This window comes from Grus americana, chromosome 17, assembly GCF_028858705.1.
Source record: "Grus americana isolate bGruAme1 chromosome 17, bGruAme1.mat, whole genome shotgun sequence".
Lineage (NCBI taxonomy): Eukaryota > Metazoa > Chordata > Aves > Gruiformes > Gruidae > Grus > Grus americana.
The window spans coordinates 7,619,067-7,644,404 of NC_072868.1; the positions used below are offsets into that span (position 1 = coordinate 7,619,067).

General features: G+C 36.5%; 1 protein-coding gene across 6 annotated transcripts in view; it reads right to left on the reverse strand.

Annotated features, from left to right (window-relative positions):
* SULF2 (sulfatase 2) overlaps nt 1–25,338 on the reverse strand; it is a 165,114-nt gene that overhangs the window by 114,854 nt on the left and 24,922 nt on the right. The window contains exon 1 of one of the 6 annotated variants that reach the window (XM_054845145.1): nt 5,739–5,755. The exons of the other annotated variants lie outside the window; for them this stretch is intronic. The gene's annotated coding sequence lies outside the window, so the exon portion shown is untranslated. Of the gene's footprint in view, nt 1–5,738; nt 5,756–25,338 lie in introns of those variants that run through there. 6 annotated transcript variants of the gene reach the window in all.

Genomic DNA, 25,338 nt, shown 5'->3' on the forward strand with positions numbered 1-25,338 from the left:
ATTATGTTATCAATAATAATGTGTCCTCAGAAAGAAGAAAAACCTCAGAAAAATACTTATTTACGAAGAACCTGGATCTTAAAACAACCCGAAGAATTTGCACCTGTGTTCTTTCAGTGAGGACTGAAACTAATGTCTACCATGACTTCTGCAGAAAGCAACACCAAATATTTTAGTAAAGACTAACAAAAGATTGGGGGGGGGGGGGAGGGAGGGAGGGGAGTGTGATATAAGATTTTGTTGAGCTTTGCTGCAGTTCGTCCTATCCTAGTGACAAATACTAGAGGACCCTAAATAAGACCTCTGACATCCATTTTGTCTCCCAAGAGCAGTTCTTCCTAAAACATATGACCTCAGCATTATACTGATAAATCTGTTACCTAACAAGATCACAAGCTGAACCAGCGTAAGTGAAAACCATAAATAATTAAATAATGTGCTAAGTAACTTTCCTCAACAATCAAAGGAAGATGTAAACAGTTTACAGCCAAATTCCAGTTTCCATACCACTTGTACTCTTGGTTTTATTATGTGTACTTACAGCTTTTTATGAGCAATATGGAAACCGTACCCAGCCATTTTCTTGCACTATTACAAAATATATAACGCATTGATTAGCCCATAAATTCTATTTACAATTTTTGTCCAGCAGTAATGTATTTCACTATTTACACAGCTGTTACCACAGTAAATCACTGCAGGAGGCAAACACAAGATACTATATTAGATTCAGAGTCTGCTGCCGAATTGTCCCAAGAGAAAAACAAAGAACAAACCTGTGCTTCCCGAGACTCACCATTCCCTTGTCAGCCAACTTCATAGCACTACATGAATTTCATCCTCCTACAGTGCTGGTTCTCATAGAGGATGACAACTTACTACTTCTGACAGCCTTTTTTTTTTTTTTTGCCTTTTTTTTTTTCCCCCCTCAACACCAAAAATGTCTTAGGAGGAGCTAAGTGACATGTCTACTTGGTAGGTACAATATGCTGTGTCTGACTGGGTTGATGTGTTTAGACAGCAATGTAGTGCAGTAATATGCTAGCTTCAGAAATGCAAGCACAATGAGTATGTTAATGCATTGCTAAACACAATTAATGAGCCCTGAATCTGAGCAGGGCTAATTAATCCAACTGCAAACTTTTCAGAGCTGATGACTGCGTGCTCCTCTCTTTCTCTACAGAGGCAAAGGGAATGGGAGGATTGAGCTGGGACTTCTAAAAAGTTACTGAGAACTTAGAACTGTGGCTGAAGTCAGTGTCTTTGCAGTGTAGAAAAGGCTGTATGAGAGTAAACTACTCCAATTGAGCAGCCTCCCACCTGCCAAAGCAGCAGCAACAACAAAAATGTACAAAGGACTTGTATCTTTGTCCCACTTCATCACTTGAATGGAAAAGGTTGTAGTTGCACTTTACAAGAGGTGCACATGGAAAATCATCAATTCTTGTGAAGTATTACAGTGCTATTTGATGGGAATGAAGAAAAATCTGTACTAAGTAACCTGCTCAGACAGTATGCAGTCATTTCTATTCTGGTAGTTCTCAACTCTTCAGTGCTGGATTCTGCACCACTGCAAGGAAATTGTTCTGTCAGTGGCAAAGCTCACTAAAATAAAACTTTAAGCACTTTGAGGCAGAGTGTGCTAAAAGTCCTAAGAATAAAGTAAGAATCTCATTTTTAGCAGTGATGCGGTCAAACAGAAGTCATACTGCTTGAAAACATATTCTGCACTGACTCTCATATCACGTTTGCTTTTTAGAACAGTCTGATAAACTGATTTTCCATTGTCTTGCCTTGTGTCACCTACACCTTTAAACTTGTTGGAGCAGGGAGCAGCTCACGATCAGCATTTGTTTATATGGGGGAATATGTTGCCCAAAGAAAAAAAGGGGTGAAAGTTTTACACCTTGACAGTAAAAATACTAGTTCATTAATTTGATAATAAAAGCACAGTTGCATTAATGTCAGAATAAAATTTAAGTCCAATAGTAAGCACCTATTGCATGACTGTGAGGTAAACACCGTAAGTTATGATCTCTTCCATATCCCGAGAGAGAACTGGGCTTGTTACAAGAAGCAATTTCTTTTTGTCATAAGCAAAGAAGCCCTGGCCATCACTTATTTTAAAATTTATGGGGTTTCAGAAGCCTAAGCAGTTTTTTCATAGATTCATGAAGCATTTTGAGTTTCTGCACACTCTGCAAATAGGGTTAGCACGAAGTAAATCATATTGCTATAACTCTGGATTCCAAATTTCAAATCCAGAAGAGATTTAAAGGTAACATGCAAAACCGTCCAGCAGAAAATAATCAAGTAGCAGAGGTCAGCCTTCATCTCTCACGAGATGACATTTTGGAAATAGAGAATAGCAGATAGTTGGGAAAAAACCCTGCTTTCTCAGTAATACCATAAACCTGAATGCATTTGTTTACAGTTACTCATAGATTCTCACAAACTTGTTCAACTGCATTTTTACAGGGAAATTATAAATCTTTCATCTTCCTTTCTCCTAGGACACTCTCAAGGCTATCACTAGTCCCTCAGCGTCAGAAGAAAAGGTAAGATCCTCAGAGATTCAAGAATCTGACTCAGGAGTTAGAATGACACAATGTTTGTAGTTGTCTGAATGCACAGCTGTGGTATCGTTTCAGCATCAAGAGGGACAGCATCGTAAACTGGCAAGATTAATACAATGTCCTGTTGCTTATAGATTTGATGACTGTATTTGCAAAATCCAAGATTCCTAAAAGTTTTCCTTTAATTACTCCTAAAATGGAATATGAGATAGTTCACTTGTATGCTAAATTATACTCATGAAGAGAATAACATGAGCTTTTTCACTGTTTTCTCAGTTTTTATCTGTAGACTCTTCAGCTGAGGGGTCAAGAGGCTTTATTACTCTTATTATGGAGCTCTGGAGTAGCACCATTAGCACTGAACCATAACGCAATATCTGAAAGAGTCATGGCAAACAAAACGAGGTGGCTATGCATATTTTCTTTCTTTCCCCATGACGCATATTCTTAACTTATACACGTAAGTCATGTTTCGATTCAGGGACAAGCACGGCTTTCCAAGGATATCTTCCTCCTACAATAGATATTATTTCCAAACCTTTCAGTACAGAAACCTAAGGATATGGACATGATATCTGAATGTTTAGAATACTTTGTAGGAAGTACATTTAGTATTAAGTCTTGAAATTCTAGATTTCCTATAACTGTACACATAATGGGAATTAGAAAACAAACAAACAGAGGTATACAAACTTCACATCAGGAGAAACACTCACCTAAAGAACAAAGAATAAGTATTTTGTGTGGAATTTCAAAGTTACTATGATTTATCAAATCCATGTCCAAAACACCCTAAGGAATACAGTGCATAAGATGTATGCATCCTTTGACTCGGCCATGTCCATTGAAGAAAATAATTCAGAAGTGAAAGATTAAGAAGAGTAGCCGCTTTTCCTTTTTCATGTTTTATTTCCAAGTAAGACTATCTGGTCATCCCTGCATCCGAGACATCTCTGATAAAAGCAGATGTTGCATGTGATCCATGAGAGCTAAGATTGTTCGTACTGCACATCACTGGTCTTATCTACAGAAACCGCAGCTAGTTTGGGACAAGATGAAAAAGGATAGTCTTCTCAGATTAATAGCTGTTTTGGGGAAAATAAAACACATAGCTGAGAAAATTGCACACAATCTATTGTAGACAAGCCAAGGAGGCTAAATCATTTCAGCAGAAAACAACAAGAGCTTCTCCTAATGATAATTTAGAATTAGATACGAACAAATATTTTATTAACTAAATTTTAGTTTGTATTCTTTAAGATACAGAACAGTTAACAGCTTAAAAAATGAAACAGTTCATGATAAAAACTGAGACTTCCTGTAATCTCCAACAATATTCTTTATGACAGGCTAAGATGAGATCTGAAAATGGCAACTATTAACATTCAAACAGTGTTAATGTAATTAAGTTCAGTTCTAAACCTCCTCTTGTTTCATGAGTCTTTACAAAGCTGCTTTCTTTTGCATCTTTGAAGATGTTTAAAAAGGTGCTTTTGTATTAAAGTGAAATTTTCCATCTAATGTTTTAGTCTGTACTTCCAAAAGTTATAGAAGACAGATTGTGATCAGAACTCAAGCCTGTCATACGTTAAATTGATCTCAACTAGTATCAATTCATAAACTGAAAAAAAGAATTTTGATAAGAAAGCTGAATAACAATGCATCTAATAATAGAGACTAGAGAAACAACTACATAAGATATGTAAATGCAAAAGAAAGTCAAATGCATTTGAAATGTATTGAGTAGGTACTCCAACACTTGGCTTAAGCCAAAACGCAAACTTTTTCTTGTCACTCCTTTCCTAGCACCCTATAAGTAGCTATCCTGAGCCATGTGGTAGGGGTGAAAACACTAGGTCTGTCATTATCATCTTTCTGAGGCATCACAGCCAGGCTGTTGCTATTGGGGATTTTAAACACTAAAACTTCAAAAAGTTAGGGTAAGAATGAATTACTCATATGATTAACTGAAGTTAAACACACAAACTTCCCTATTCAAACCTGTGGAGCACCTCTTTCACAGTGATCACTTGTAATCAGAAAACTATATTCTTCCACAACGATCTGTCCTTCTTGACTTTGAGGAAAACCTTTGAACTTTTCACTACTTCACACGTGCAGAAGCTACACATTGTAGTACAAGCATTTTACTTTTTCTGACTTCAAGGATAGCTACTACAGGATTCCAAAATAAATTTCACTAGAAGATCATTCAATGATTAGTCAGTTTTACTATTGTTTCATGGGTACTTGTCTGTGAAGTTTCTTCTGTCAACAGAAAATTTTTACTTATAAACAGTCATTAAAAACATCACATCTTTAAAAGCAGAAGGCCTAGTTTCATTAAATTTTTGGCATGAGAACAGCTATCATGAACTTTTTTTCCCCAGCGCCACAGTTGTTATTCACATTTGCACAAATGATGCCGAGACATCTGAAGTTATCAGTATCACAGCTCAACAATACAATTGTTTGCAATTAATAAACCTAGCTTACCTCTAACTAGAGAGAAGTATCTCTCTTACCAAGGTGTTACTATGCCAATCTATCTACAGTTTGACTTGGAAAGTGTTTACGAAGAAATCTTTACTAAGTCAGTCCATTAAAATATGGATCCTGCTATAAGGGATCTGCAGGTAAGTATTTAGCAGAAGAGTTGCATAAAATGGGGGGGGAAATTTGTATGATATATTCAAGAGTAAATACCATATATAAGAAGATTTCACTGGCACTTTTTATGTATGAATTTTTTGGGCTAATTTTTATTAAACATTGAGTTCCTCATGATTTCATTCTAAATGCTATTCCCAGTTCCACTTAAAGAGGCAGAGAGATAAAAGAATGACAAAATTGAGGATGTATATGAGAGTGTTTAATTTGTTTACTATGCTTCATGAATATCTTGCTGCAAGCAGAGTAAATTCAGAGTTTAGGCTCTTCTTCCTTTAGCTAAGAAGTTTCAATTTCAGATTGTGGCATCACCAACATCAGAAGTATTTCAAGTATTCTGCAAGCTGTGTAGTAACAATAACAGCTACATGAGAGCATGCTGCCTTAAGACGAATCATGTGTTCAAGATTATGTTGCTCAAAATTTTACTATATTGCATCTCAGCTATCAGTATTGCAGATATTCTGGCTCATGAACAGGATCTGCTCCCACCTTAAGTGAAGGTAACTACATGTGTAAGCATTTTTCCTTTTCATCCAAGGTTCTGTCTGGGTTGTTTCTAAGTGTAACTTTTTATCATGTTCTTCATGATTTCACAAAATTTCTCCTCTACTTCCTCTAGGAAAAGACAAAGGTGCATTGAAGGTATATGTTGCATACAAACAATACACAAAAGATCACTCTGAAATAACATTTAGATTGCATACCCTCAGCATGCCAAAAGTATCAAAACCTTAAGTTTCTGCTGATACAGAGCAACCACTGATTTCTAGCACAACTGTAGCAAGTGGCATGAGAAAGCCAACTAGTTGTATTACTAAGAGACAGAAAGCTTAAGAATTAGTAAACAGTTCATCAAGTATTAGAAAGCATGCTCAAACATGACAGTAATTTGGAACTTAAGTTACTCAGGCAAGTCCTAGCTCAACAAGATAATGAATAGTTTAGGTGATCAAATCTCAGGACTGGATTCCTAATGACCATTTTTCTGCGTAGAATCTTGAAGGTAGAGATTGTTTAAGGCTCGTAGCTGGTTTTTGAGCATTGGAGTATAGTGTATTGCATATATTTATGTATACATTTAAATATGTGTGTGTGCATCTGTGTATATATATAAAATCAAAACACACACACACACCCCTTCATCCTTGGAGAGGAGTCCTGAGTAAACTGGTCTGACCTTATAGTTAATTCTGCTTTGAGCAGGGGGCTTGACCAGATAACGGCCTGAGGTTCCTTCTAACCAGAATTTTCTTATGATTCAGACATAAATATCATCCTGCTTAAAGACATTTTTAAGTCAAAAACTTACTTAGAATAACCAGAGCTGAAGCAGCTGCTAAATGCACAGTCTATCATTAGTATCTGATGATGATACTATTTGATGATCGTATTGACTATGATCAAATAATGAAATGTGAAGGCTATTATATCCATTATGAACAAGTATAGCTCTTCTCATTTTCTCAGAATTCAAACTAGTCAAAACAGCACAAACAACAACACATGATTTACCACACTTGCTAGAAAACTCTGATTATAACATACAGCACAGACTAAGTTTTTAAAAAGGGAAAGAATAAAAGTAAATGAATGCCTATATATTATCTGCGATTAGAATAACTTTTTTATCATGTACATAGTTACTGACTAAGCAATTTTTTTTTTCCTTATGTAAAAGAGGAATGATAAAAATACTATTATCATTACTGGTATTATCTTTTCCAGATAATGAACTTCTCAAATCTTTCTGTCAAAAAAGGATAATTTGGACAAAATAACTTTAGAAGTCCAATATTAAGAAGTACAAGGACGTATTCATTACACTATATTAGCCCTCTTCTTTAGATGTCGAAACTACGATACTGCATTCAGTGTATAGGAAATGGAACAAAGGTGAGTTTCTCCAGAAGATAATTCAGGACCACTAATTTAGCAACTAAATTTAAGTAGAGGAAAAAGCATCATTCCAGCCTAGATATCTAATTTACCTGATGCAACTTCTACTACATGAACATTCTTTGTGAAGTAATCATGCAGTCTGTGATTTCAATACCTAACAAATTGCTTAGATATCATTGTTAACTCTTCCTGTGTCATTTTTGTTTCTTCAGTGTTAGGTTTCCATATCTTTACATTTTACCATAATTGTTTATTCCCATAATCATTGATAGACCATAAAGTTATTGAGCAGTGCATGTTGTTGTCACCTTTAAAATCAGGGTTCTTTGACAGTGCAAGCATCTTGATATTTGCAGCTGTTTATTTCTGACAGCTTGCTAAAACACTAAAGCAGAACATTGTTTCACAATTCTCCCTCACCAATGGATTTATCAATATCTGACAGGAACATTTTAATGACTTTCCAGCACTCATACAAGTGGTAGAGTGCCAAATTCCCTTTTGAATTAACCTGGAAGCCATTGGCTAACGTTTAAGTTTACCATATGCCTTATTTTCTCAGTCAAGCTTTACTAAAGACAAGTATACACCATTCTTGGTAGAGATGATTAAATCACGCAAGAAGTTACCTGAAAGGATTACTGGTGAACCAAACCATGAACCCTTCCCATACACTGATAAGCAGTTTAGACACATGGATAGTTTCTTTAAGTATAAACCATAACAAGTCTTTTGCCTAATGTGATCGTACCATAAACACCAGCTGAATTATGGTACAAGAAGAGGTATCTAAAAAGAGAAAACTTCCTTTGCAATGTAATTACAAGCAAAACAATGAGGTTAATTGCTTAACCAATATAATTAAGCCAACCAATAAGGGTATGTTAAAGGGTACAAAACACTGTTAGCCTCTTTAAAGAAAGGAGCTTTCTGGTCAGGGTCACTGATGGCTGTACTTTCCCATACTCTGTACTGCCTATTTGCCACATATGTATTCTTATTAACAATCATGACAAAAGCCATGGATAATTTTAAAGAGAGGTAGATCCCGCCTTGACCCCTGAAGTCCATGACAAGCACATCAAGAAATAGGAACTGTAGGTTAATGGTCCACAAAGTTTAGAAAACACTTGTCACATACTCTCAGAGTGCTGATGAGCATAAGAAGCATCACTGAGGAAATGTACCGAGGCTGGAGACCCACTGGACACTGAGAAAGGTGCTGCAGTAGTTATACACTGATTATAAGTTTTCAGTTCATGTTACATCTTCGCTTTCCTGGATTACTGTGGTAGTTAAGAATTATACCACCAATTTAGTCAAGAAGCAACACAATAACTCGGAACACTGGAGAGCTTGAGTTTACCAAGAGTTAGGAATAGAATTTTTCTGAAAGACAGTAAGTTCTTGGATTCTTGTTATCTATCTTGTGGCGGCAGCTGAAAGGCAAAAAAGAGCAAGAAAACTCACAGTCCTATTAAAAGATGAAGATTTTGCTCTGTGCTCCTCATACACCAAAGAAATGGAGTCCAGGTGCAATACATTCAGCCACTGTTTAGTCATCTTATATACCTCAACGGTGCTAAAGAACTTACTGCTGATTCAGCACTCGGAAAGGGAGTATGCTGAAATGGGCTTGGCAGACATGTAGGCAGGCAGAGACATGGATCTTAACTTCCATTCCCAGACTGACAGAGTGGACAACAATCCCTGAAAGCATTAAGAGATGAAACCTCTTCTACTAAGCATGGGAAGGCAGAAGGAAATAATTTTCAAAAAAATACTTCAAAATATAAACGTATATGTTGATATACATACATACACACATGTACATCTCCCCCATAAACACACATTTATCTTTGTTTATATACACACATGTGTATGTCCATACATATATAGACACACACAAAAAAATAAAACAAGGCTTACATCCTTTGTATACTTTCTATTTTCCTGGAGTTCAGAAAACATGTTTCTATTGTGGATTAAGATTCTTGTACATTTTACTGACCACAGCAGAGGACCATCGTAATCTTCATGAAACGGATTTACCATGCCCTTGAGTAATCACAGGAAATTCAAATTCAAGCTTGCTGCTAGAATTCTGTATTCGTTCAGCATTATTTTTTTTCAGTTTCACAGCCCACACTGACATCAATCTCAAAAAATGTTGCTTTGAATTATAAATACCCAGATCTCCTCCATTTCTCTAACAGCACTGAAAATTGTCCTTCCTACCAACTTTCAGATGACTCTGAGATTAGACAAACTTAATTAGAATTTACTAATTTTGCTTGATACCTTAGTCTTAAGTAGTCATACTAAATCTACCACACACAAAAAAAAACCTAAATAAAAGAAAAAAGGCATTTCCTAGACAATCTTTACCCTGCTTGCCCTCTGTGATCCCCATAGTCCTGGTTACAACGTAGGGGAAGCATTATAAATTGGAAGTTACAAAGACTTGCTGCTTAAACAGCCCTTCACGAGGTGAAATATGCTGTCGTTAAGGATCATTAATTTATAGCACTTCTGTTAAAATTACAACATTCATTCAAAACTTTAGTGCCGTAGCAGATTGGTGCCAAAATAGCCCAAGTTCAAAAACATATTATCAGTTTCCTTGTGATCTAGAATCAACATATTTAATAAATAGCATCAAAAAACCTAATTGAAATATTTGTCACAAGACTTCTGTCTTCCAGCTGGTTTGAAGAACACCCCCTCCTTCTTTATGGAAGGAAAATAATTTCTACTTTCTGCTGTGCCATCTAAACTTAACCAGCCAGGCATCTCAGGAATCCTACTTCTTCCCATCTATGACACCAGAGTTAAAAGCTCTGTCTAGTAAAAATATTGCAGTTCAGATTATTAAGAAGCTTTTTTTTTTCTTTCAGGTAATCTTTTAATTGGGAATTTATATAACATTGGGAAGTCAGGATTCATCTAGCACCAAGAAACGCTTACTGTCCTTCACTTTTTTACAATTCTGCTGACAGTAAAAACTTTATGAAATTGAAGGCTACATGAGACCAAATAGATAAACCCCAAGCTTTACTGAAATACCATGAAATCTGCAGAATGGCCATCATTTCCACAGCCAAGTCCTACATAACTCTGAAAACAAGGAAGATGATGAAAGCTTTTCAGGTAAAATACCAGTATCCACTTTTTTTCCCCTAAGGGAAGAGAGTTTTATTGTATTTCTTGGCAAGTCTAAATTTGTTGGGGTTTTGTTTTGTTTGTTTGTTTTTCTTTTACAATTCATCTTTCTTTAGTTCACATAAAATTATATATCACTCTGCATACCCACAGTTAAATGTCTTATCTATAGAATTTGAGAAATAAAGTTTACTTACATGTCTAAGATTTGAGAAAATATGAAAAATTCAACAGCCAGTAATTGAACTGTAGTTGATTGCCCCAGAACTATTTTGTATGGCATACTAATTTCAAAGATAGATTCTATACAGTGCACTAGAAACTGTTTATGCAGATTACATTTATGATCAAGACAAAATATGTTAGTAACTTTATAACTTGGATAAGGTTTGATTAAATCATCTCACCAGAGTAATGGGTGCAGATGAGGGAACTCAAATCCTGTTCTTCTAGTAGAACCCTTGATCATTTTTATTTATTTGTACCATCAGGAATTCTGTGGCAAGTAAGCAAACACCTCCCGGCAACCAGCTGATAATTTTGAGGTTACAAACTATCTTTTACAGAAGACTTGGCTGAAAGAAGTAATTAAATGCATACTTCCCTTCATATCTTCTGTGATTAGTTTGCATGGAGATAAGATAGAGATATGACAAATTTGTATGGCCACAAATGAAAAAAAAAAATTATATTTGAAATTAAATTCTGAATCGTTGTCTGTATATATTCACCTCAAGATTGTACCTCAGCAACTTTCACTTCTTAATTTGTATAGTTGATAAGTGTCTTTACCCTAGAATTTCATCACAGAATGCTCATATGATAATAAGTCATCCAGGGGGACCTTGACAGGCTTGAGAGGTGGGCCCTTGAGAACCGCATGAAGTTCAACAAGGCCAAGTCAAGGTCCTGCACGTGGGTTGGCACAATCCCATGCGCAACTACAGGCTGGGCAAGGAATGGATTGAAAGCAGCCCTAAGGAGAAGGACTTGGGGGTATTGATTGATGAAAAGCTCAACATGACCCAGCAATGTGCACTTGCAGCCCAGAAAGCCAACCGTGTCCTGGGCTGCATCAAAAGAGGCGTGACCAGCAGGTCGAGGGAGGTGATCCTGCCCCTCTGCTCCGCTCTTGTGAGACCCCACCTGGAGTACTGTGTCCAGCTCTGGGGGCCCCAGTACAGGAGAGACATGGAGCTGTTGGAGAGAGTCCAGAGGAGGGCCACAAAGCTGATCAGAGGGTTGGAGCACCTCTCCTATGAGGACAGGCTGAGAGAGTTGGGGTTGCTCAGCCTGGAGAAAAGAAGGCTCCAGGGAGATCTAATTGTGGCTTACCAGTACCTGAAGGGGGCCTACAGGAAAGATGGAGAGGGACTGTTTATCAGGGAGTGTAGTGACAGGACAAGGGGGAATGGGTTCAAGCTGAAGGAGGGTGGATTTATACTGGATGTTAGAAAGAAATTCTTTACTGTTAGAGTGGTGAGGCACTGGAACAGGTTGCCCAGACAGGTTGTGGAGGCCCCATCCCTGGAAGTGTTTAAGGCCAGGTTGGATGAGGCTTTGGGCAACGTGGTCTAGTGGAGGGTGTCCCTGCCCATGGCAGGGGGGTTGGAACTAGATGATCTTTGAGGTCCCTTCCAACCCAAACCATTCTGTGATTCTAAGTCACAGCAGTATTTATATATATTAGAAAAATCTCAAGGAACAACTCCTTTCTCTCTTTCTGTTCACAAATGGCCCTCTGCAGCATGTCACTCTTCTTCAGCCCTGGTCCCAGCTCCACATAGTTTTCTTCAAATTCTAACTAGACCAAGAAGGATTACACCTGATTCCAAGCTGTGTTCGCACTAATTAATACATACACAGACTGACCAAAAATTGGCTAACAGAAAAGCAAATTTTTCAGCTGAAGCTTTTAACTCAAATCTTTCCCTGAAACAAGCCACTTATCTGAACAACCCAACCACCAGTTTCCAAAAATATATACATCCCTCTGAAATTATTTTTTTATTAGATTACAAAAATTATGGAGAAGCTAGCATCTCGCCTTCATAACCTTCCCAAGGTTTGATACTGTACAGTAATACATTGCCAAAGGGGTACCAATCCTCTGCTTGAGGAAAGAAACACTTATTGGTGGGTTTCATGCACGCTAGCAACAGAAAAGAAAGGAGAAACTTAAGATTCTTCAGTTTCTGGATACAAGAATAAAATTCCCTTTTATTTATCCTAATGCAAGGTGAGAAGTACTTTTCTTGAAATCTAAACAGCTATACTAACCAGTAAGAAAAGAGTCAGACCTATATTGTATATAACAAGCTTTAAACTATTTACTGTATATATAAATAGATGTATTTCAGTATGTGAAAAGCAAGACAACCGTCATCCGGGAAACAAGTCCATCAATTGATCCCTTTAAAGACTCTTTTTAAGGAGGATGGAAGGGAAGAAAGAAGTTTCTTTTCCCTTCCTAACTTGTCAGGTACCACTGCAAATTTCAAGACTAGATGCAGTAAGTAGGGACTTTGAAACCTTGCTACTGTTCCAACTTTTCCCCTCCACTTCTATGAAGCAAAGGGTGCTGGTTAAGCAGGAACAGGAGGGCTGAGGGGGAAGAGGTGGAGGAATGAAGAGAGAAAAATTATACTTGAAACTGGAAAAGCATGCAGGAGCAAATACATAAGCTTCTAATCAAAGATAAGCAGGACAAAATAGCACATCTAATCAGAACAAAAACACTCCATTACTCCAAGAACAGGAATACAGTAGTTTAACACACTGTAGTTAAACATAGAGCCAAGAGAATAGAGTCAGCACTTCCTTAACAACATCCTTGCTTCCACAGATGCAGGCGTGTTATACCACCATAGCACTGCAGAATTTAGTCCCAAGAGCTAGAGATCTCTATGCACATTTCAGAATGTGCACTCTAACTCCACTAGAGACAAAGTAAGCACAATTATTTATAAACACAGAACCTAATACTCCCTATTGCGCTGTACAGCCTGAATTTAGTTTTTAATACTTATTAAAATGAAACTCTGGTCCCTTTTCATTTATATAGAAAAAGCCCTGCTGGAAACAAAATTCTTCACTGCATTCTATTAAGAAAGTCTCACTTCAGGACTACATATAGACAATCCTTTACATTTGTGCTATATTTTGATTTCCTTACCGCTTTTTTTTTTCCACTTGCTAAGAGTATATATTTTTTCTAGATTCTGCTTTTACTGAAAATGCTTTGAGCTGGAATCTACATTAAAACTAACTGAAACTTCCATGCAGGACTGGGCTTTTTTTGTGTCACAGCAACACTGAACAAAGTCATTTACATCCATTGTATTTTGGCTATTTCAAGAAATTTAGTTTAGCCATACTACTAAGAAATTGTTTCTGGTGCAACAAATACTACTCATATCTAAGGATGGCTGCATTTTCTTAAAAAACCTATTAGAATATTTTAGGGGTGAATCTATATTTAATTGGTGATGTTTTCAACTTATCTTTCTGCATATTGGTTTATTTCTCCTTCCTTGTCCCTTCCTATTCATTCACCTTTCTGCATATTGGTTTATTTCTCCTTCCTTGTCCCTTCCTATTCATTCACAAAAGTTGAGTTTCTTATTTTGTCTTTGTCTCCTGTACTACCACCTATAATCATACAAGAAACCAGGACTTTGTACAAAAATATAAAGAAAGACAACTCATGAATGGCCATCCAGTTCTTATGCACGCAAGAAAGCAGGCATTAACATGTGTGTATGATGTACAAGTTTCTGATCGTGACTGATGGTGTGTCTCACACGCTACCTACAGGCAAAGGAAAATACCTTTCTAAGCTTTCAGTCAGTCTGATGGAGCACAATTGTATATTTTACCACTGTAGTTAGCATGTAACTCCAAGGAATACAATATTTGCTACAAATCTTTCTGTTACAAGCCAAAAATACCAATTAATTCTGGCATAAAGGGTCCTTCTCAGTTTTAAAACTCTCTTGTATTTTGCAAGCAGGGCAGAGCTGCGCAGAAAAACATTAAGGAGACTGAAAACGAACAACAACAGGCAGGCATCTAAAAAGACTAATATACAATACATAAGAGGGACCAACAGAATGTTTACTCAAGCAAAGCAATCAAGAATACAGTTCTTGCACATCTAGTAGATAACAATCTTGCTAGACTAGTTTTAGTGACTAGGTATTTGAAGTTGTCAAAAATTATAAGCCAAGCCTAACCTCTATGTGTCTTAAATACAGATTCACTAATTTAAGCAGGCTATAAACAGAAAGCTATGCATGTATCACTAATGCCAATCATTTTAAATACTGTATATGAAATTGCCAATATCTACTAATACATGTTTCTTATGGATAACAGCATACTATGAGCACAAAGTTAAACACATCTAAAGAAAAAATGCCCTGAAACTCCTGTTTTTAATCTGTTACTAAGGTAAGTCAATCTATTAAAAAAATATATAGAAAATACACACACACACACACACCAGGTATCTGACAGATTAGATCTATACCTGTTCTAGATTCTCAATACTATTTGCCTCTACCAATAATTGCCTGCAGGTACATAACATCCATGAAATATCCAACACAAATTTTGAGAGTTTAGGCTATAGTAAAAGTCCACGGGTAAAAGAATCTGAGCCTTCTGGCATTAAGTTAGTTGTGGTTACAATACACTCAGAGGATAACTGTTCAGAAATCTCAGCATCTTCCCATAATGCACAAGTAAAGACAGTAGAGAGTTAGGTTTCAAAATGTGTTTTTTCAGAATATGGTCTGCATTATTAGTGCTAAATCGATTCTATAGAAAGCAGTTGTTGGTGCAAGAAAAGCAGACATTTATGAAGAGACTTTTGACTGGATCAATAATATAATTAATGAACAGTAGCATTATTAAATATAATTTTATACAAATAGTAACTACACACATCCATCAATAGCACTGCTTAAATCAGGTTCTACAAGTATGCCAACAATAACTACTGTTATCCATTGGGACCAGCATCACCAACTTGAAATTTAACCAGTTTCTGGATAGGCATTTAAAAAAGCATTACATCAATGGGATCATCATCTTCCAATCCTGCTCTTGCCCTACTCCTTCCAAGTGCCAAGATGACATGCATCATTCTTTTTTTGATTTCTAGAAATTATCCATTTACATCTGCAGCATGAGGCTTGCCTCAAATTACTTCAGCATTACTGTCAATCTTTTTTTTTTTTTTAAGTAACTGTGCCATATATCTGAAACTTCCTACTGTCATGAACTGCCATAGCAGATGAGTCAGAAGGTATATCCTTCACAGTCATATCTTATTTAACATTCTGCAGTTTTGTTTTTTTAAATGTCATATACTATCTTATTCTCAAGCTGAGGGAAAGCTCATGTCCTTGTTCATATCTGCTCTTAGTTCTGACAACTCCCTCTAGTTTTCCCTCTGAGGCATAAAACATGCACACATGAACATTCTCTCATGTCTTTCAGAAAAAATATCTTATTCCAATCTCTGCTACCTTCCTTTAACCTCACACACTCACCCCTTCTTCTTCTTTCAGTCTCTAATCACAAATGCATGGCTGACAGCCACCTTTCTTTCAGTACTGCATCTGGGGATAGCCAACATGTCAGACCCACAAAATGAACTCATTCCTTTCTCTTTCTGACTGCAAACTCCCCTTCTCTCGAGCTGACAAATTAGGATCTTTTCTTCACATGGTTACAGTCTCTGCAAACTGCTGACAACTCAATGAGAGGCCAACTAAATAAATCATTCAAAATGAAAGGGCTGCTTAAGCTGTAAGTGACCTGAAACAGCTGGCAAATTTTTAAATGCCCACACCCTCCCCTCAAACCAATGAAATATTCTGTATAAATAAACAGTGACTCTCCAAACCTGCTGGGCTATCAGAAAACAGGGTTAAGAAGGAAGCACAGGAACTGGGAATCAGCAGGGATAATTAATTTTTCTTGAAGGACTGCAACACTGCCATTAATTTCCTTGAAGTGTACAGAACGTAGGAACAGCCTCAATTAAAACTGATGTGCAGATGTCAACTGTGCTTGACTTCTAATTACATGCTTTGCATATTGATTTTGATAAAAATGTGTATTGTGGAATATGATGTTTTTCTTGCGAGAAATCCTTCAAGGAAAAATGTTCATTTGGAGAAAAAATTCAGCATTATTCTGTGGACATTAACAAATGTGTCTCATATTTTCCACAAGTTGTAACAACAATTGCTGTTGTTACAACTTAAGCAGACATTTGTCTTCCAAAATAGAAGACCAGTTAGAGGTATTTTTCTATAGGACACTGTCTGCTCTTTGTTGTTAATTTGCTATTGCAAAGTTTCAGTTTAAACTGGAATGTTCTTATAAGATCCAATGTAGAGCTCTCAAAAGCTTGATGCTAACTTCTTCTTTACATAGCTATTTTATTCTATGGCCCAGATAATATAACATTTGAAGAAAATAAGACAGCGAATTGTGTTATCAATCACGTTTTTGTAAACATTTTGGGGACCACTTGGAATACAGTATTCTCTGCAATAAGCTCTCAGGGAAAGGCAGCTATTTTCAAAACTAATGGTGGTAGCAAGAGACTGCAACAGAAAACATAAAAAAAAGAATGACAGAAAAAGCCAGGATTCTAGGGCCTATGCATCAGAACCAGCAAGGATGATCCATAAAATACAATGCACAAACTCCCCCGCCCTTCATTCCAATCATCACATCCCTTCTGTACGAATAACTGAACAGAAGAGACATTATTTTGGTCTTCTTTAATCTCTTATCCTTGCCAACAATTTTCAGCCATAACTCCTTTTTTTTTTTTAGCCAGCAGGATGAAATATGTCTGATAGCTAAATTAGCTAAGTGCAAAATAAAGTTCCAATAAGAATGGGCTCTCACTGAACCCAGCAAAAGCTGAAGCGATGCTAGTGGAGAAGAACGGGAGCTATCAAGGAAACAGCAACTAAGGTCAAGCAAGGACAAAGTGAATAAAATAATCTGCAGCCTTTGGGTAACCCTAGTCTTACCATTACCACTGACTCAGACAGCCAAAACCACCTTAAGCTTCCTCCTTCCAGTTATAGATGACTCATTTACTAGTTGAGGGGATCAAACTAACTACCATCCAGCCACAACAAACCAAAGAGCTCACAGTACCCCTATATCGCATTTAGTTCAGATTCCTCTCTCTTTTCAGGCTGGGTAATAAATTACAGAAACTGACTCCATCCTCTGTTAGCTATTACTCAGATCACCTCCGCTAAAGAGGAGCAACACAATAATCTCATAAAAATAAATTGGCTGTAACAGCACAGATCTCCACATAAGCCACAGTCTCCTCATTCTCTTTGGCACATGCTTGGGTGAGTGGATGATATTTGCAGCATATTCTAGACTTGTACAACAAAATTCTGCACATGACAAGAAGTCAGGAAGTGCTCTAGATTTTGCCTAGTAGCTTCATCCAACTTACCTGTAATGAAGCATCTCTCTGTTGTTGTTGGGTATCTCTGTTGCATTCAGCATTAGCAGAGATATCAGAGGCATCAAATATGCCTATCTTCATAACAGAGGCTGACTGGATGGATTTAATAGGTCAGACATAATATTACTTCAGCTGCATCTCACTTGGAAGAAGACAGTCCATATTTAAGCAAGAGACAATTTCATTTTGAAGTCATCTCCTGTTTGGAAGAAATTCAACTAAATGACCTCCATAGGCCCCCTGTAGCCTAAATTATTCTATGATAGACAAGTATAGCCAAAAAGTACCATATAAGATTTCAGTTTACCATAAAATCACAGAAAACTATTAATTGTCACTGATTTTCAAACAATTTCTATAACATTACAAGAATGCTTAGAAGGAATTCTGATGAGATCTGGTGTTGAAGGAGAAGCCTTCTCCAATCTGTTACATTTTTATGCAGCTAATTAAACACACCTTAAATTTGAACCATAGTTCATTCAGACTCTCATAATTCATCATACATGACATACATTAGGCAAAGTCTGGAGACACATGAAATATTAGCATTAAAAAGAACAGAGTTCTCGCACAGACATGTCACTGCAGCTTCATGTTCTATAAGGTGGCATCACAAATTTACAGATAGATTTTGCTTCAGGCTTTTACAAGAAATACTGTTCCTCTTAAGAATTTGGTTGAAAATAGAAACCAACATGTCATAGCTTCTTATGAAAGATGAAACAGTCTGTATTTTCTATATAGCCATTCAGAGTATAGCACAAGCAAAAAGCAGAATTAAAACTGTCACAGACTGATCAGATGAAACACATGAAAACAAATCTCTAGTTGAAAGAGATATGTTAAAACTGAAACATGCTTGCTTTTTAGCTGGGGGCTACGTTGGTAGCACAAAACTGAATCAGAGCACTGCTGAAGACTAACAATTTTCTAGCCATACTTCAGCCAAGCACAGCACTTGAACTGTGTGATCAGCACAGACTCACATATGAATGAACAATTGTCACAAATGCAGTCACAATTACAGTAACTTTGCAAGACATAATTTCACATCAAGTGATCAAAATGTCTACTGCATTTCATGATATAAAGGTAACATCATCTGCAGAATATATAGATTAAATTGGCATTCCTCTCTGTATAAAAATGTTGGTGCTTGGTCCATTTAAGTAACAGATTTAAAAATAATTGTCTTAAAAGCATATTTGTATTTTGGACACTTTAAGCTGCAGAACTGTCATACATACAGTGTGCATCTGCAATACTAATTTTAAAAAAGAGGAGGCTTAAAGCCACATGATGCAAAATGATAAATAAAAATCAATACAACTCATCTATGGCATGCCATGTATGATGAATAACCTAATTCAGTATACACAATCGCACTCTCTGCTAGGCATTTGTCTAGTAATATGTAATATACAAAGTAACTGGGACGTTTTTACTTATTTTATAGTAAGTTGTATTCCTTGCTGTCATTTCTCCGTTGATCTGTTTCATCTTTGTTTTTAACCAAATACATGTAGGTAGAGTCTATCCTAGGAGACAAACAGGTGAAGCATATTTCTAAATTTACCATGAAAGTATCTTAGATTTCATATTTCTAATGAACATGAATGCTTGAAGAAAATGTAGTAAGGCAATCTTTATACAGTTAAGGTATTTGAATTCAAAGTGCTCTACCCAGCAATCAACATGTAATAAAAACCACACACCTGTTTATATATATTGGGGGGATGGGAAACAGTATTAAAAAAATGAACCAACAAAACACAAAACAAAAAAACCCACAACAGCTCCCCACATATTCCTAACAAACAGCAAGAAGTACATTGTCTGAAAGTCTAGTCCTATATTTATTTCATCATTCTTAGGCATCTCATCACTTCCTAACATTAAATGCTCAGACTAGGCAAATAATGTAAAAAAAATTCCCCCTCTATTTAAAATCCAAGTAAATAAATAAAGGCAGACTGAGAAGGATCTGTTTCATAGACAAGTCATTTGTGCCTAGCTGTTAACATTAAGAGTATACCTACTTCAACATCTAGGTCCCTACAAGATCCTTCCCCATCTAACATCTGCTAACAGAAGTAACATTAAAATTTATCAGCCATGCGCCACATCAGAAAAGAGATCACGGTCCTGCAACCCACAGGAGTGAGAGTTGAAGTCTACTGACAATTTTTTAGCTGATTTAGAGAGAATGTTTTCCTAAAATAAATGTGCAACACAAAAGCAAAAAATAAAAAGGCAAAAGAAAAGCTGAAGAAAGCAGCCTATAAACACAGATTAAGGGCTAAATTAAACATTGTTCAGAAATGGTAAATATAGACAGTCCAGATTATTCAGTTCCATTATGCCACTTTTTCAGTTCCTCAACCTGAATCTTGCAGGATTATGAGCCAGTTTGGTGTCTATAACCTCACCAGTCTCTCCTAGTAGCTACACACTACTAGAAGCTTAAGTACCGTTCACTTCTCACATGTACACCTCCAGCCCAAGTAACAGGGGATAACAGACAGATTCAAACCCAGTAAAAGGCTACATCAGCAGTCCGTAAGGCAACCAACCCATAATGAATGTTAAATACCAACTTCTGCACACTCACATTCCCTCACTTTGTAACAAGTGAAGCGAGAAGCCAGAACAGGATTTTTCATTGACTGAAGTCAAGGTCAACTGGATACTTGACAGTAAGAAAATCTTGTTGCCTTACAAAGAACATATTGCTATGTTTCTAGGATGGAAGAATGAAATCTATTACTTCTGTTCATTAAAACCAAATACAAACCCAGTTTTCCAGGAACAATTCTTTCCTTTTATCCAACTATTTTCAACTGTAGATTTAAACTTAGTAAAACCTATAGGTTGTGCGACAAATCTAATTTTAACTGCATCAGATAAATACCAGGGCACTGTCAAACAGCTGCAAAGTGTGTAAACAGGAACAGTGTTGGACTGACAACATTCTCTGCATGGTAACTCAAACAGAGCATATCAGGTTAATAAAACCAAGACCACCTAGGTAGTAAAAAGGTGTCAAATACACCCCCTAACACCCAATTGATGTGGCAAATGTTTAACACTGGGAAGAAAGTTTTCAGTCTCAGTTCTACCATTCTCTCACACATCAGATAAATGGTTTGCTTCCTCCCCCCTCCCCTGTATGGCTGCTAGCTACGCTAGAATAGCCCTTACCAATTTTCTGGCTTTGGGGGCAGATGTTCCATCCTACGACTGATAACCTCCTTGTCAAACAAAAGAATGCAGAAGGCTCATATAACAAATACCAATTTTCGATTTATAATATTGTTACGTAAAAGTTTTCACGAACTGCTTTACTCATTTTACATCCTTTTCCTGTTGCATATAAAACAATGTTGCAAAATCAAGTTTTTATTTTCTAAATAAAGATAAAGCAGATGTTAATAAGCTACTCTAAGTGTTATTCCCGCTCATAACCACCACAGTAAATAGAATTTGCACTGTTAGAATAATATGGTTTGGGCCTCACTCTCTCAACATTCTCTAAATTGTCATGGATGCTACAATTATAAAATAAAACATCTAACAACCTACAATGTTTACTACAGAGGCATTATATACACTATTTCCTTACCAAAAAGCAACAATTCCTTAAAACATTTTAAAGCTCAAGGAAGCTGTTATTAAAACAAGATTTATATGGTATAAACTGTTCACGGTTCCATCCCTAGAGTGTGAAATTAGTGACTGAGGAAAGATTTCACAGGAACTTAATCTGAGTGTGCTGTTATTGCAAAGGATTTGCAATTTTGGTCTCTGCCAAATCCTACGTATTTGCAAGCTGCTGTAGTTATTCATGCAAAGCGACAGATAATCAGCAGCGTCTACAGCTTTTTTACATTTATATTGAACGTGGAGCTCTTCTTCTCTCTATCGATGTGTATCTAATACCTTAGGCATGGCAAGGTCATATCTCAAGTAAGCACTGGGGAAGTTCCTAATGCTGCAAGTCTAAAAATGTTTCTGATTTCGTGTTTTAATAAAATTCTGGAAATCTCTTTGAGTTCTATTTGCAGCCTACATTGGAAAAAGACACAGAATAAAGAAGGTGGAGTTAAAACTTGAAGTTCAATGTGCAAGTGAATGATCAGCATTTATATTTTAATTTTTTATAGGCTTTGAGCACTCATTTAATAACACTTCACAGTAAATTCAAAATAATGAATTCCAAATTTCCGTAACAAACATATCATCACATTGAAACACATGGATCCCTTGGACAAGTGACAACAGCTAGAGCAACACTGAAAGACTGACATGGCTATTCCCTCCACTCAGCCTGTCTCAGTTAAATGCCAGGAATGCACACATACATTCGCTTGTGGCTCAGTCAAGCATCCCGACTCTGGCTATAGAGCTAAAAGCAAAGATGTCCCAGACATCTCACATTTACAGTACATCACAGTCTCTCCTGCCCTATGCTGTTCAGAAAATTCACCAACTGCATCTGAAACACAGCATCTGAGAACAAAAGGAGCCACAGCATTGTGCAGCAGCAAGGGAGCAGTGCAACTCGTGGATCTGCTAGGCATCTCTTTAGAAGGCTATATAATTCAATAGCAGAGGCCTTTCAGCAAGACTCCTATATAGTCCATGTGACTGGATGTGTGGCATACTCACCCCACCAAATGATTCAAGACCCATGATTTGAAATTTAAAAAAAAATAGTAGTAGTAGTTTTCTGTGCCCTTCATTACCCTTCTTGAGTTTTAATAAATGTGAAATAAATAAAACTCCAAAAGACCCCACACAAACACAGAGAGGAAGAGGCTTACTTGTGGTACAAGCATCAACAACAAATACAATAGAGTATATCTGCCTAAATGCCAACTTTTCTCCTGAACAGTAAATAAGGCATCTTCAAAGAGAAATGGTCTAAAGAGGTAAGAATAAGTGCCTTTTCTCCTCAGATTGAGGTATCCTAGTGCAACTGTACTGAAGTCACTTGACTCCAAATTAATAGCAGGGCAAAAATAGAATATAGCACAAACAAGAGATTAAATCTGGTATTAAACTCATGGACTTAATGGCTACCTCTCCCCCTTACTCTGACACCCAGGTGCTATGGAAAAGTGACATTTGCAGGCTTCAAGTCAGTTGGATGGGGAAAAAACCTCAAATTATTCTATACATATTCAAGAGCCGAAACAACGAAAACTAATTTGACAAAATTTGACAGTCATGCTTTACTCTTTCTATAAACATCCTAAGATATTGCTTTTGCATCGCTGTGGTTTAGGAAAAGTCTGTAGTTTGATATAAGTTTCCTTAATCAGTGTTATCTTGAGCATCTGCACTACCTGGAGAGAGCGTAATGTCTTGTTAAATTCTGCCTTGAAGAAAAGTGGCTTAACAGAAGTTTCTTGAGTTTTGCACTCTGTGTTGAAAACTACTTGACAAATGAACTGTTGTCCTGTTCACAATAATTCGGGAGTACCAAGAAGAGAAAAGAGGGGAAAAAGGCAGACAGTAATTAAAAACTTGGTGTTTTGTTTCAGAGGTTTTAGGTATATTATTTAAAAAAAAAAAAAACCCCAAAAAATCCCCAAAAAACCCAAAACTGCAACAGGACAGATTTCAATCCACTAAATATGTATTTAAATCTTGGGGATAGTAATGGAATCAGTATCCATAAACAGCTAGCACTAACATCCTGTATTCCTTAGCCCTAGAGCTATGTGGCAATTTACATTTTAACTTTTGGGAAGAAGGTTTTTGAAGTTATATCCATCAGGCTAAACAAGTAGATTCATGAATGTCATTAACAGACTATTTACAGTCATGTTTGCAATATCAAAACCCAATTCTGGGTTGGTTTTTTTGGTTTGTTTTGTTGTTGTTTTGTTGTGTTTTGTTTGTTTTTTGGTTTTTTACACATTTGTCTTTAAATAAAAATTTAGTCCCAAAGTAACATACTGGTTTTTCCATTACCGTATTTACACTTCAAAAAGAACAATTTTCAAGCACAAATATGTGAGATGAACTTCTTCATACCATACCTATACTACAGAATACTTATGCAAAGTATTTTCAGTCCTTTGAGACTGAGGTAGTATGTAAATTCTCCTTAAATGTCCACATTGTAGGTGTCACCAGTTACATTTCCTGTAGGTGTCACTGTAAAAGTGCACTGAAGAAGGAAATCAAATGCAAGAGTAGAAGCTCTGAAAAGTTCAGCTAAGTATTTAAAATAAAGAACCATTAGGAAAGTAATTTATTTTCTATAAACAAAAGCAGTTCAGAGAGATTATTTATTATGATATTCATCAAGTATTACATGAAATATCTTGTGACCATTCAAAATATTAAAAAATAATCTTTTCCCTCTTTGCAAACAGACATGCAACAAAAGTCATATTCGGTGAACAGCATTTCTTAAATTTCTTTCTGAAATCTTATTTCAGAAATGTTTTAGCTTTTTCCTTCATCTTTCTTATGCTTCCATACCTTCATCTTTAAAAGTTGATCACAATTCATTGCATTGCATTATAAGGTATTCAGAAATTACTCGTGATAGGTAAATATGTGATGGCAGATTGCCCCTTCAACAAGAGGGCAAAACTATTTTTAATCACAAAACTTAATCTGAACACATATCGTGTGACAACATTATCCAGAGCACAGTATAATATACTCAATACATTTTTCTTACCTGGTCTTGAAGGAACTCAGGTTAGGCCCTCAATCTGAACAAGTTCTCCTTATACTGGCTTAATAGCACTGATTGCAGATTTGTACAAATTAATAGAAACATCACATACATCTATACAGGAATAACTTCTCTCACTGATTTCTTTTTAAACACAAGAGAAGACAATAAAGAGATATCATTGAGCTTATGATTTGAAATATCTGAAAAGTATATTCCCTCTTGTAAAGGCTTGCGATTTGGTTCCTCTCAACCACTAACCAAGAGAAGCAATTCCCTTATAAATTTATGAGTAAGGGAATTACACTGTGTGTAATTCCAATCTTCTCAGTCACAGCTGCTTTTTTCCTCTAGCAGTAGGAATACTCAGAGGTGAAATAGGGAAAGGACCCATGGAGACCACCAAGTCTGAAATCCTGTTAAACTGCTAACAATACCAAAACTAACAGACCCTGACAGAATAAGCTCATAAACAGAAAAGACTAGGGAATAAGCTGTGGGGCACTGTAGCTCCCTTTGTACATAGAATTCCCTGTACTCTGATGACTGACAGAAAAAGTTTTCATTTTCAAGATGCTCCAGTCAGTAAAGAGGGAGGGATTTAATATCTTGCAACTTAAACTTCCTTTTGTTTAGACTTAATTTTCAAGAAAAACAGAACAACACTGAGGTTGATTTTTTGCTTCTCCCTCTGTCACAAAGAAACAAAAAACCCCAGGAGAACACAGAACACCTTTTTAATCATTTAAGTTCAGGCACAAAGCCACAATGTAACAACATAACAAACTAGAACTTCAGTGTTATTTCTA